At 46.0% G+C, this 11,831-nt stretch overlaps 1 non-coding gene across 1 annotated transcript; it reads left to right on the top strand.

Annotated features, from left to right (window-relative positions):
• The first annotated feature begins 11,009 nt into the window (after positions 1-11,009).
• Positions 11,010-11,082, top strand: trnav-aac (transfer RNA valine (anticodon AAC)). The gene has a single exon. It is a non-coding gene; the product is annotated as a tRNA-Val (tRNA).
• Positions 11,083-11,831: the final 749 nt, after the last annotated feature.

Below are 11,831 nucleotides of genomic sequence, written 5' to 3'. Positions count from 1 at the left end.
CGTGGCTGATGCCCAGCAAGTAAAAGTCCCACAGCATTTGCCCCAACGCAGCAAGGTCCCGCGAGGTGTCTCAGGTCGGTGACATTATCCGCCAGGTCCTGGTCCCCGGAGCGATGGTGCGTGTTAAAACGATATCTGGCCATGAGGATACTCTCCTTCGGCTTGAGGTAGTCCCAAACCAGTGTGCACAACTCTGAATATTCCTTCTCCGTTGGTTTTGTCGGTGTGAGCAGAATCTTGATGAGGCTGTATATTTTAGGCCCACAGACGGTGAGGAGAACCACCCTTTGCTTGGCCACGTTAGTGTCTCCTTCCAGCTCGTTGGCCACAAAGTATTGGTCGAGCTGCTCGACGAAGGCTTCCCAATCATCACCCTCTACGGATCTCTCTAATATTCCAACGGCAGCCATGGTTGTGTGAAGGTTCGTATTCTGTTACTCGTCGCCAATTGTTGTGTAGAGAAGAACTCCCCGAGGCTGAGTATTGTGAGCTAAATTTAGTGTGACCTTAGTCTTCTTTATTACAACTCCAGGGTGCCTGAACAACATGGCAGCCGACCTTTTATACTGGCCCTGCACGTGTTGGCAGGTGACCATTAGGACTCCAACAGTCGCGCCCTCTGGTGGCAAGTATTACATAGTTACGTAATTCACATAATTGTTATCGTTCAGAAGTTATAATTCCAATGAATGCCTGAATCATCCGAAAGGAGCCTGGTTTGTAGGACAAGGCTACATATCAGGAAGGAGTGTAGTTAGATGACAAGGGAAGTGATTTTCTGATTATAAATAAGGAGAATAAAAAGAGTAAATGCTGGTAACACTGAGCAGGTCAGGCAGCATCTGTGGAGAGAGAAACAGAGTTAACGTTTCAGGTTAATGACCTTCCATCAGAAGTTGGTCACTTGTGTTAGGTAATACTATTAAAAATTTAAATTGTCACGTAGCAGGGGTAAGGAAAATATATAAAACGTGGCATTTGGAACAGATAGTTTAGAATCCGATTAATTTTTGATCAATTTGTACACCGAGCTGGGAACTGTAACGTGTTTGAGTTCTTCGGCGAACATTCGCAAGGTTTGGGTGTACGTCCTGTTGTTAAGTGTATGTTTAATTATTGTCTGTTTAATAACTCTGACATTTAATGTTGCGGACCCTATTCCTGCACTGCGCCTGTTCCAGCTCTGTTTGGAGCACCGATCCCTTCAATCTGTCGCTTGATAGGGACAGTTGGATTCACCGTATCTTTGTTTGGTGAAATTTCAAAGATTGAAAGCGGCGCACATCAACCTGGTCACCTACTCACTATCCGCTACACGCTGCTCCCGTGAGATGAAGCCCAGTTGCTGTTTCAAGCTTGAATGCAGGTACAAGCAGAACTCATTCATAGAAAGGCCAAGTCGCTGAGATAACTGATTCTTTGCCCCGAACTGTTTCGCAAAGAGTTGCAGTTCGTGTGGGTTGATTCGGGCACATCTTTCCCCACACTCCAACACTTCAAACAAAACTAAACGGCTGAAAAGCGCTTTGGGGCGTCATGAGTTCCTGAAAGGTGCTGTCGAAATGCAAGTCATTCTTTGCAAAAATTCGATGCAAGTTCAAAATTCGTGGGTAAATTGAGGGCTCGTCCGGGATCTCTCGCAAATTTCAAGTAACAACCCCAAAGCGCGAATCTTACCCCTAGACCAACGAGCCAACTACTGCACAACTGTGGAGCTCAGGTGTAACCATTATTGAAGCATGTTTTGTGTGTTGCTATTCTTGATCGGAGGAGCACATGGGACGGAATCAGTGAATTTGCTTTTTCGACCTGTCTTCTGAAGCACCGCACAGTCCCACACCGACAGTCAATGAGCTGTTGGGACGTTACTGTATCCAGGCTGCGGGTGGCCAACAGGCGCCTGGCTGCAATGAACGATAAAATCTAGCGTTAGCCAGAAGCCCGGCATGCTCAGTCGGTAGAACATGAGACTTGTCATTACAAGGTCCTGGGTTTGAGCCCCATGTTGGGCGATTGCATTTCTTTTAATTTTATGTTGCTTTCAAGGAAAATCATCATGAATTAACCCACAATCTTCTTTTGCACAATTAAAGAAATGCTAACTGAAGGAACTCCATAATTGAATCATTTCTTCTGTGCTCTGCAAGTGAAATCTGAAACCATAAACCATTTTACACACTGTGCGTTCGGGGTCTGGGTCAAAATGTTCATTGCTGATAACATCAACAGGAGACTGGGGAAACAGTGAGACAGACTTTAGAGCAAGGGTCCGGTTATTGTGAAACACCAAAGAAAATAGCAATTCTGGAAGAATAACATCGAAACGAAATGTGAGCTGACATCCTGAAAGAAGTGTTAAGGCAGAAGGTTGAATGCTGCAGCCCTTTCTGCAAAAAATTCCTTTCACAAATATTTCAATGTCCGAAACAGCACAAAGCAAAAATGTTCCTTTCAAAGTCAATAAACTCCCGAATTTCCGCACCCCGCGAATCTCCTGAATCAGATGCCTCTAGTTTTCCCGACTCAATCCATGTCCCTTTGCAATGTTGTGCTCCCACCCACACTATGAAATGTGCCACTAACTTATCGAATCATGGAATGGTTACAGCACGGAAGGCCATTCGGCCAATTGAGCCCGTGCCGACTCTCAGAGAGTCCCACTCCCCCGCCCTTCCCCCGTAGCCCTGCAATTGTTTTTCCTTCAGACACTTATACAACTCCCGTCTGAAAGATAAGGTTGAGTCTTCCTCCACCGTCCTTTCAAGCCGTGCATTCCAGATCCTAACCACGCGCTGCTAAATGGCCATCTCCTATTCCTATGTGTAAAGTCTGGGAAACACGAAATCAATTCCTGCCACACTCACAACCATCCTAAATATAGCAGCGTCATTCTAATCTCGTGAAACAACTTCCTGAAGTATCAGCCAGCTGTGTAGGTTAAAGCTCTGGTTATATTCCTGAGATTAACTGAACCGCAGCGTTTCTGCAGTGTAGCGGTTATCACGTTCGCTTCACATGCGAAATGTCCCCGGATCGAGCCCGGGCAAAAACATTATTTTGGAGACTATTTTTGCTGTGAAATAAATTGAATAGAAGTCGCCCCAGGTTCCTTGTCGCATGAGCACTGAACATTTTAAACCAGCCTCCTAAATGCAGAGTGTGTAAAGTAAGATAAGGGAGAAAACTTCATCAATGATTCAAAATCCTTGAATGATTAAAGTTCAGTTATTGAAGTTTCCACTGACCCTCAGTAACAATTCTACAAAACAACGCTGTCGGTTAATGAATGGGGAATAAAACAAATAATCTTCACCCATCCCCATCCCCCGACACACAGTTTAATTCGTTGCAGGTCATTATTTTAAAGATTTTGAATGAAATAGTTACTTTCTGAATCCGGGCTCCCTCTGTGAGCGCCGCACCACTGAACCAGCAGGAAACACATTAAAGAGTTTACCACAATTGCTGACATTTCTTAAGCTTTTGTCTTGTGTTTTTTCAGCTCTTCGTCCGTTTCAGCTCCTGACTGCGGATATTGCTGTGATTAAACCTGAACACAATGCAATTTCTCACAGCCCCTGCCTCGGTTAATACCAGCAGATCTAAGCCGCATTTCAAACCCACAAACAACTCATTAGTTATTCGCTCTTCCCAGTTCCAGAGCTCAGAGGGTTATTGTCCATCCCTGGGATGCAAGCTACCTCGGACCCGGGCCAAAGCTCCCCGTACACCGAGCACAAGCTGAGGAAAACCCCGGGGGAGAGGATATCCTGGTGTGGGGGGCTACAGGGCCGTCGTACCCTTAAATAATCCCTCACAGCTCATCTGAAAGCAGCCGGAATGTGCCTGCCTCAGCCGTCAGGTTACACTTGTTTATTTATAAAAAGAGAAGCAACTATCCTCATTCAGCAGATATAAGGCAAGATATCATCAAAAGAGGTTTTTGGACATTTTAAATGATGTGTTTAATGCTTCAGTCCTTTTTATGTTTAATTCCCACCCCCTATCTGGCTGTGCCTGCACTGAGCTTACCTCTAGGTAAGGTTGTTCTGAACTTACAGAAGTGGGTACTTACTCCAGCCGAAGTTAGTTTGTATTAAGTTTTCACAGCCGAAACTTGCAAAACAGGCCTGAGTGGCTGGACACACCCCCTTTTTGAAAAAAAATACCTTACCTGAAGCCAACCTCAACTAACTCAATAGAACTGGAGCAAACTAATATCCGAGAATTGCAATTTCTAACATTCTCCAAAGTAAACTAGTTGCTCCAAAAAACTAGGAGCAACTCCACCCGAAACTTGGGCCCTCAGTGTGGGACAGAAGTTGTTTAAGGTGAGCCAACACATTTCCGATCAGCATTGAGGGAGCTCACTGGTCAGCTCCCCTCTGTTGGGGCTATTGTACCAGAAGTTTCAGTAAGGCAATAAACGGCAACGCCTCGGCGCGAATTCAACGGTGGGCACTCATGCTGGCGTCCTACGACTATACCATAAGGCACAGATCAGGCACAGACAACTGTGCAGACGCGCTCAGCATGCTAGCCCTGGCGACCACGGAAGGGTCTGACGAACAGGACTGTGAGGTAGTCATGGCAATCAATGCCTTTGAGTCCACAGGTTCACTCCTAACAGCTCACCAAATCAGAGCCTGGACGGCCAGCAACCCCACGTTATCCTTATAAAAAAGATGTGTCCTAACCGGTGACTGGGCAGAGGCTCGTGATGCCTGCCCCGAGCAATTAAAACCCTTTCACAGGAGCATGCATGAGCTATCACTACAAGCAGACTGCCTGATGTGGGGCAGCCGAGCAGTCATGCCTCTGCGAGGCAGAGAGGCATTTGTCCGGTAGCTCCACCGCGAGCACCCGGGGATCGTTCTCATGAAGGCCATAGCCAGATCCCACGTCTGGTGGCGTGGTATTGACGCGGACTTGGAGCTCTGCGTCCGAAGGTGCACTATTTGTGCCCAGCTCAGCAATGCCCCCAGGGAGGCTCCACTGAGCCCCTGGCCCTGGCCTACCAAGACGTGGTCGCGGGTGCACATAGATTATGCGGGCCCATTCATGGGCAAAATGTTCCTCGTAGTAGTAGATGCATTTTCAAAGTGGATCGAATGCACCATTTTAAACTCGAGCACAACCTCCACCACTTTGGAGAACCACACGTGAAATGTCCCCGGTTGGAACCCGTGTAGAAACGTTATTTTGGAGACTACTTTTGCTGTGAACTAAATTGAACAAAATTCGCCCCAGGTTCCTTGTCGCATGAGCACTGAATATTTTAAACCAGACTCCGAAATACAGAGTGTGTAATGTCAGATAGGGGAGAAAACATCATCAATGATTCAAGCTCCTTAAATGATTAACAAAAGAACATAAGAAATAGGAACAGGAGTCGGCCATTCGGAACCCTCGATCCTGCTCTGCCATTCAACAAGTTCATGGCTGATCTGACCATGAACATTGAGTTAAGGGACTCGGGGGCATGTTCTCTCTCCCCTGAGAAAGTTCACGTTCTAGAGTCCAGCCTCTGAAAGGCACCACTCTGTGCACAGTACTTACCGGGTTTGAGTCCTGAGGATGACTCATCTGCCTAGAGCCACAGTTCGAGGTCATGAATGCTTGGCTCATGGAGATGGCCTTCTGCAGTGTGAGTGTGGTATCTGCTGACAGTAGCTTATGAAGAAGGCCCTCGTTGCCGATTCCGATGACAAAGATATCCCGCAGTGCTTCAGTGAGGTGTTCACCAAAATCTCACGGTGCCGCCAGCCGCCTGAGTCTGCAGCATATTTCGTGATCTCCTGGCCTTCGGGCCGTCGGTGTGTATAAAACCGCTGTCTGGCTGTGAGGATGCTCTCTTTGGGCTTGAGTTGTTCTTGGATCAGTATTACAAGCTCCTCGTACGCCTTGGTCGTTGTCTTCATTGGTGCCAGCAAGTCCCTGACGAGGCCACAGACCGTGGGCCCACAACTGGTTCGCAGGATAGCTCTGTACTTATCAGCCAGTGTAGCCGGGTCGTCACCAGCTAGGTCGTTTGCTGTGAAGAAATGGACAAGCCGCTCCACAAAGGCTTCCCAATCATCACCATCAGCAAAATGCTGCAACGTACCAAGGTTAGCCATTTTCGTGAGAAGATCTGGAATCTCGTCGCCAATTGTTATACCTTCAGATGCTCTGATGATGACTCTACGAGACAATGTGTTCCTTATTGATAACCACAGAGTGAGGATCACACCTGGTGGCCTGCCTTTTACACTAGGCCAGGCACACCTGTACAGGTAAGCTAAAAGTCTCCCACTGCAGTGCCCTCTGGTGCACACCTTGTAATAGTACAAGCAGTAACCATGCAGAACACATGACAGGTGTCACTGTGGAACAATTTCTCTCACTCAAGTTTAGACACACTACCGTGGGCACCACGAAGTCTAAGTAGCTAGCCATTGACATTCAGGTTCATATATAAATATATATAAATATATTGACATGTATCGTATCTGTTCTCTGGTGGTCAAGGGGTTAAGACCTGGCGCACGAACCTGGTTTCCATCCTCGATCAATTCATCGCATAAAAATAATTGAGGTCTGTGAGACGATTAATAATTGCTGTAATCACCATGAATACCAATACTTTCTGTGATAGACTGAGCTTACAGACTATCTGGCTTCCCCTGCCCTTTGCCGGGCACATGTTCGGGGTTTAATTTTGTAAACTGGTTGAGTTAGCTGATCGCGGGGAGACGGTAGGAGCCTCTGCGGCCCCACTGTGAGTCTGTGGAAGTGAACACGGTGGCTGGGTGATCCGTGACATTTCTGTAAAAGGCAGCGGAGGAGAAGGATTGAGAACTTTCAGTGTGGGACAGAAGTTGTTGAAGGTGAGCCAACACATTCCCGATCAGCACAGAGGCAGCTCACTGGTCAGCTCCCCTCTGTTGGGGCGGCTGTACCAGAGGTTTCTGCAGTGCAGTGGTTGTCACGTTTGCTTTACACGCAAAAGGTCCCTGGTTCGATCCTGGGTGGAAATCTTATATTTAAACTTGCTGTGGATCAACAATCGGAGGCGAGTTTCGTCACCCAGCAAATGCTGCCTGACCTGCTGAGATTTACAGCATTTGCTGTTTTTATTTGCTATTTATTCTCCTGGCAAAAGTGCTCCCTTATTCCTTAATTGCTTTTTATTTCACTTTAATAAATAGATAACTTTGAGTGAGAGAAAACGGATCCACCGAGGACCTTTCGCGTGTGAGGGCAACGTGAAATCCGGTGCAATGCAGCCCATCAAAGAGCTAGAAACCACTGAATATAAAGGATGAGCTCACAAATATCAGGGCAGCGCAGTCTGGTCAATGTCAAACCCTCCTTTCTTATTCAGCAGTGGCATGAACGTGAGTCAGACGTCAGAAAGTTTAATTAAAGACACAAATACAAGGGACACTTCCAAATCTTTTCAGTGTAAAATTATTTCACTTTATTTGAAATCCTACTGCGTTGAATCTGAAAATACGCATAGTGGGATTTTATCTTCACTACTGAGTGTATTTTGTGTGCAAGGTAGGAATAACCGGTGCTGTTAAATTTGATAAAAGTTGCCCCAGATTCGTAGTGTCATCGGCAATGAAGAGTTTGAACCAGAAAGCTAAAATACAGTGAGTAAAATGGGATATGGTTTTCGAGTTAAGATGCAAAGCACAGCACAAATGATTGAAGTATGGAGTGTCCCTGAGTTAGCATTTGTTTGAATGTGTAAAAGAAGGTGAGGTGTTAATTAATGATGCTTTCTTGTGAAAGCAAGAGAAACGTTTTCGAACAAACCATCCGGTGTCAGTCCGGTGAGCGCTGCTTGTGATACCTGGTAGGAATGGGCGAGGATTTTAAAGCCCCTTGTATTGCAGAACCGTCATATAGACGAACATCCCTTAGCTACTGCGTAGACCTTGTGGTGCAACGGTAGTGTGCCTGATTTTGAGTTAAAGGGTTGCGTGTTCAATTCATGTCGGGGTCACTGTTCTTTTAGCAATTGCTATTTCACAATAACCAGACACTTGCTGAAATGTCTGACTCACTGGTTAGTCGTGGTAAGGTTGGTGACAGCATCAATCAAGAAAGAAGGGATGTGTGCAGTGGTGGTACAGCAGTTATCATGGGTGACTTTAATCTACACAGTGATTGGGCTAACCACATGGCAGTAATGTGGTGGAGGAGGATTTCATGGAGTGTGTTATGGATGGTTTTCTCAACCAAGAAGGGAGCTGGCCATCCTTGACTGGGTGATGTGTAATGAGAAGGGACCAATTAGCAATCTTGTTGTGCGAGACCCCTTGGGGAAGAGTAACATAATATGGTAGAATTCTTCATTAAGATGGAGAGTGTGACATTTAATTTAGAAACTTGGGTCCTGAACTTAAGGAAAGGTAATTTTGACGGTATGAGGTGTGAATTGGCTAGAATAGACTGGCCAAGGATACTTAAAGGGTTGACGGTGGATAGGCAATGGCAAATATTTAAAGATCACACGGGTGACTTCAGCAATTGCCCATCCCTGTCTGGAGTAAAAATAGAACGGAGAACGTTGCTCAACCGTGGCTAACAAGGGAAATTAAGGATAGTGTTAAAACCAAGGAAGAGACAGATAAATTGGCCAGAAAAAGGAACAAAACTGAGGACTGGGAGAAATTTAGAATTCAATGGAGGAGGACTAAGGGTTTCATTAGGAGGGGGAAAATGGATTATGAGAAGAAGCTTGCTTGGAACATACAAACATACTGCAAAAACTTCTGTAAATATGAAGAGTAAAAGATTAGTGAAGACAACTGTAGGTCCCTTGCAGTCGGATTCAGGTGAATTTATAATGTGGAACAAAGAAATCGAAGAACAATTGAACAAATACTTCAGTTCCGTCTTCACGCAGGAAGACACGAATAACCTTCCAAAAGTACGAGGGGACCGAGGGTCTAGTGAGAAGGAGGAACTGAAGGATATCCTTATGAGCTGGGACATTGATGGGATTGAAGGATGATACATCCCTGGGGCCTGATAGTCTACATCCAAGAGTACTTAAGCAAGTCGGCCTAGAAATGGTGGATGCATTGGTGATTATTTTCCAACAGTCGATTGACTCGGGATCAGTTCCTATGGACTGGAGGTTAGCTAATGTAAAACCACTTTGTAAGAAGGGAGGGAGAGAGAAAGCGAGTAATTATAGACCAGTTAGCCTGACATCAGTCATGGGGAAATGTTGGAATCAATTATTAAGGATGAAACAGCAGCGCATTTGGAAAGCAGTGACAGGATCGGTCCAAGTCAGCATGGATTTATGAAAGGGAAGGATTTATGCTTGACAAATCTTCTGGAATTTTTGAGGATGATACTAGTAGAGTGGACAAGGGAGAACCAGTGGATGTGGTGTATTTGGACTTTCAAAGGGCTTTTGACAAGGGTCCACACAAGAGATTGGTGTGCAAAATCAAAGCACATGGTATTGGGGGTAATCTATTGACGTGGATCGAGAACTGGTTGGCAGACAGGAAGCAGAGAGTCGGGAATAAAGGGTGCTTTTTAAAATGGCAGGCAGTGACTAGTGGAGTGCCGCAGGGCTCAGTGCTGGGACCCCAGCTCTTTACAATGTACATCAATGATTTGGATGAAGGAATTGAGTGTAATATCTGCATGTTTGCAGATGACACTAAACTGGGTGACGGTGTGAGCTGTGAGGGGGACGCTAAGAGACTGCAGGGTTACTTAGACTTGTTAGGTGAGTGGGCAAATTCATGGCAGATGCAGTATAATGTGGATAAATGTGAGGTTATCCACTTTGAGGGAAAAAACGTGAAGACAGAATATTATCTGAATGGTGGCAGATTAGGAAAAGGGGAGGTGCAATGAGACCTGGGTGTCATGGTTCATCAGTCACTGAAAGTTGGCATACAGGTACAGCAGGCAGGAAAAAGGTAAATGGTATTTTGGCCTTCATAGCTAGGGGATTTGAGTATAGGAGCAGGGAGGTCTTACTAGCGTTGTACATGGCCTTGGTGAGGCCTGACCTGGAATATTGTTTTCAATTTTGGTCTCCTATACTGAGGAAGGACGTTCTTGCTATTGAGGGAGTGCTGCAAAGGTTCACCAGACTGATTCCCGGGATGACTGGACTGACATATGAGGAGAGACTGGATCAACTGGGCCTTTATACATTGGAGTTTGGAAGGATGAGAGGGGATCTCATCGAAACATGCAAGATTCTGATGGCACAGGACTGGTTCGATGGGGGTAGATTGTTCCCGATGTTGGGGAAGTTGGAGCAGGCTCGAAGGGCTAGATGGCCCACTCCTGCTCCTAATTCTTATGTTCTTATAGCAATTCTGGAAGAATAACATTGAAACGAAATGTGACCTGACACCCAGAAAGAAGTGGTAAGGCAGAAGGTTAAATGCTGCATCCCTTTCTGCAAAAAATTCCTTTCCCAAACATTTCTCTGACCGAAACGGCACAAAACAAAAAAGTTCCTTTCAAATTCATTAAACTCCCGTATTTCCGTGCCCCGCGAATCTCCTGAATCAGATGCCTCGACTTTTGCCGACTCAATCCATGTCCCTTTGCAATGTTGTGCTCCCACCCACACTATGCAATGTGCCACTAACTTATCGAATCATGGTATGGTTAGAGCACGGAAGGCCATTCGGCCCGTCGAGACCGTACCGACTCTCAGCGAGTCCCACTCCCCCGCCCTTTCCCCGTAGCCCTGCAATTGTTTTTCCTACAGACACTTATCCAACTCCCATCTAAGAGATATGATTCAGTCTGTCTCCACCGCCCTTTCCAGCCGTGCATCCCAGATCCTAACCACTCTCTCCTGTTCCTATGTGTAAAGTCTGGGAAACACGAGATCAATTCCTGCTACACTCACAGCCGTCCTAAATAGAGCACCATTATTCTATTCTCGTAAAACCAGCTCCTGAAGTATCGGCCAGCTGTGTAGGTGAAAGCTCTGGTTATGTTCCTAGCACCATGTCAATCGCAGTGTTTCTGTAGTGTAGTGGTTATCACGTTCGCCTAACACGCGAAAAGTCCCTGGTTTGAAACCGGGTGGAAACATTTTGAACATTGTTCAATTCAATATTAGAAAAAATGGAATAATTGACATTAATGTTTCAATATTAACAAAGTTGGTGTTTGTTTCTGGTGATGTTAATAACCCTTCTACTAGGCTGGAGTTTAATATTTTGATATTTCAAATAACAGTGTTGATATTTGTTGTCTCCAAGATAAGAGAGGCTAATTGATGTCCTGTTTCTGACTGCTCCATTTTTGATCTTAGCGGAGGAGCGGTGAGAGATCGGGGCCCAGGAGCGTCGTGATCGGTGCTCAGGAGAGCCGAGGGCCCAGGGACAGCACGGGCCAGCCCACACTGCGATCTGTGGATAGTCGGCGCATGTGCACACACTTGGTCCATGCAGCAGAGCTTAGTCTTTGGTCGTCTTGAGTAATCCTTGCCACTGAACAAGACCTCGCCCCTGAACCAAGACCTCGCCCCCGTGTGGTGGCTGGTGTGCAACGGTCACCCCACGTTAAAACAATCCACCCACCCTTCAGGATGAAGTTCGAGACCTAGATTGTCAGATACCGCATCGAAACACCTGTAAACTCATGCCTTTTTCGTGTGGAAACAAGTCATCCTCGATACGAGGGACTGCCTAATACTATACTATGAACAAAAATGCAGTGTCTCACAGTCCTGTTACACTGGCTGGTTTCTCTGTACAGTTCTGTACACACTCAAACTCGACACAGTGTCTCTCACTCCCTCACGTTTCCAGCCCTGAGAGTGCAGAAAGCCCCTCTCA

Source organism: Pristiophorus japonicus, unplaced genomic scaffold (assembly GCF_044704955.1).
Source record: "Pristiophorus japonicus isolate sPriJap1 unplaced genomic scaffold, sPriJap1.hap1 HAP1_SCAFFOLD_33, whole genome shotgun sequence".
NCBI lineage: Eukaryota > Metazoa > Chordata > Chondrichthyes > Pristiophoridae > Pristiophorus > Pristiophorus japonicus.
Note: the sequence above shows the minus strand (reverse complement) of the source record. Positions and strands in the feature narration are given on the sequence as shown.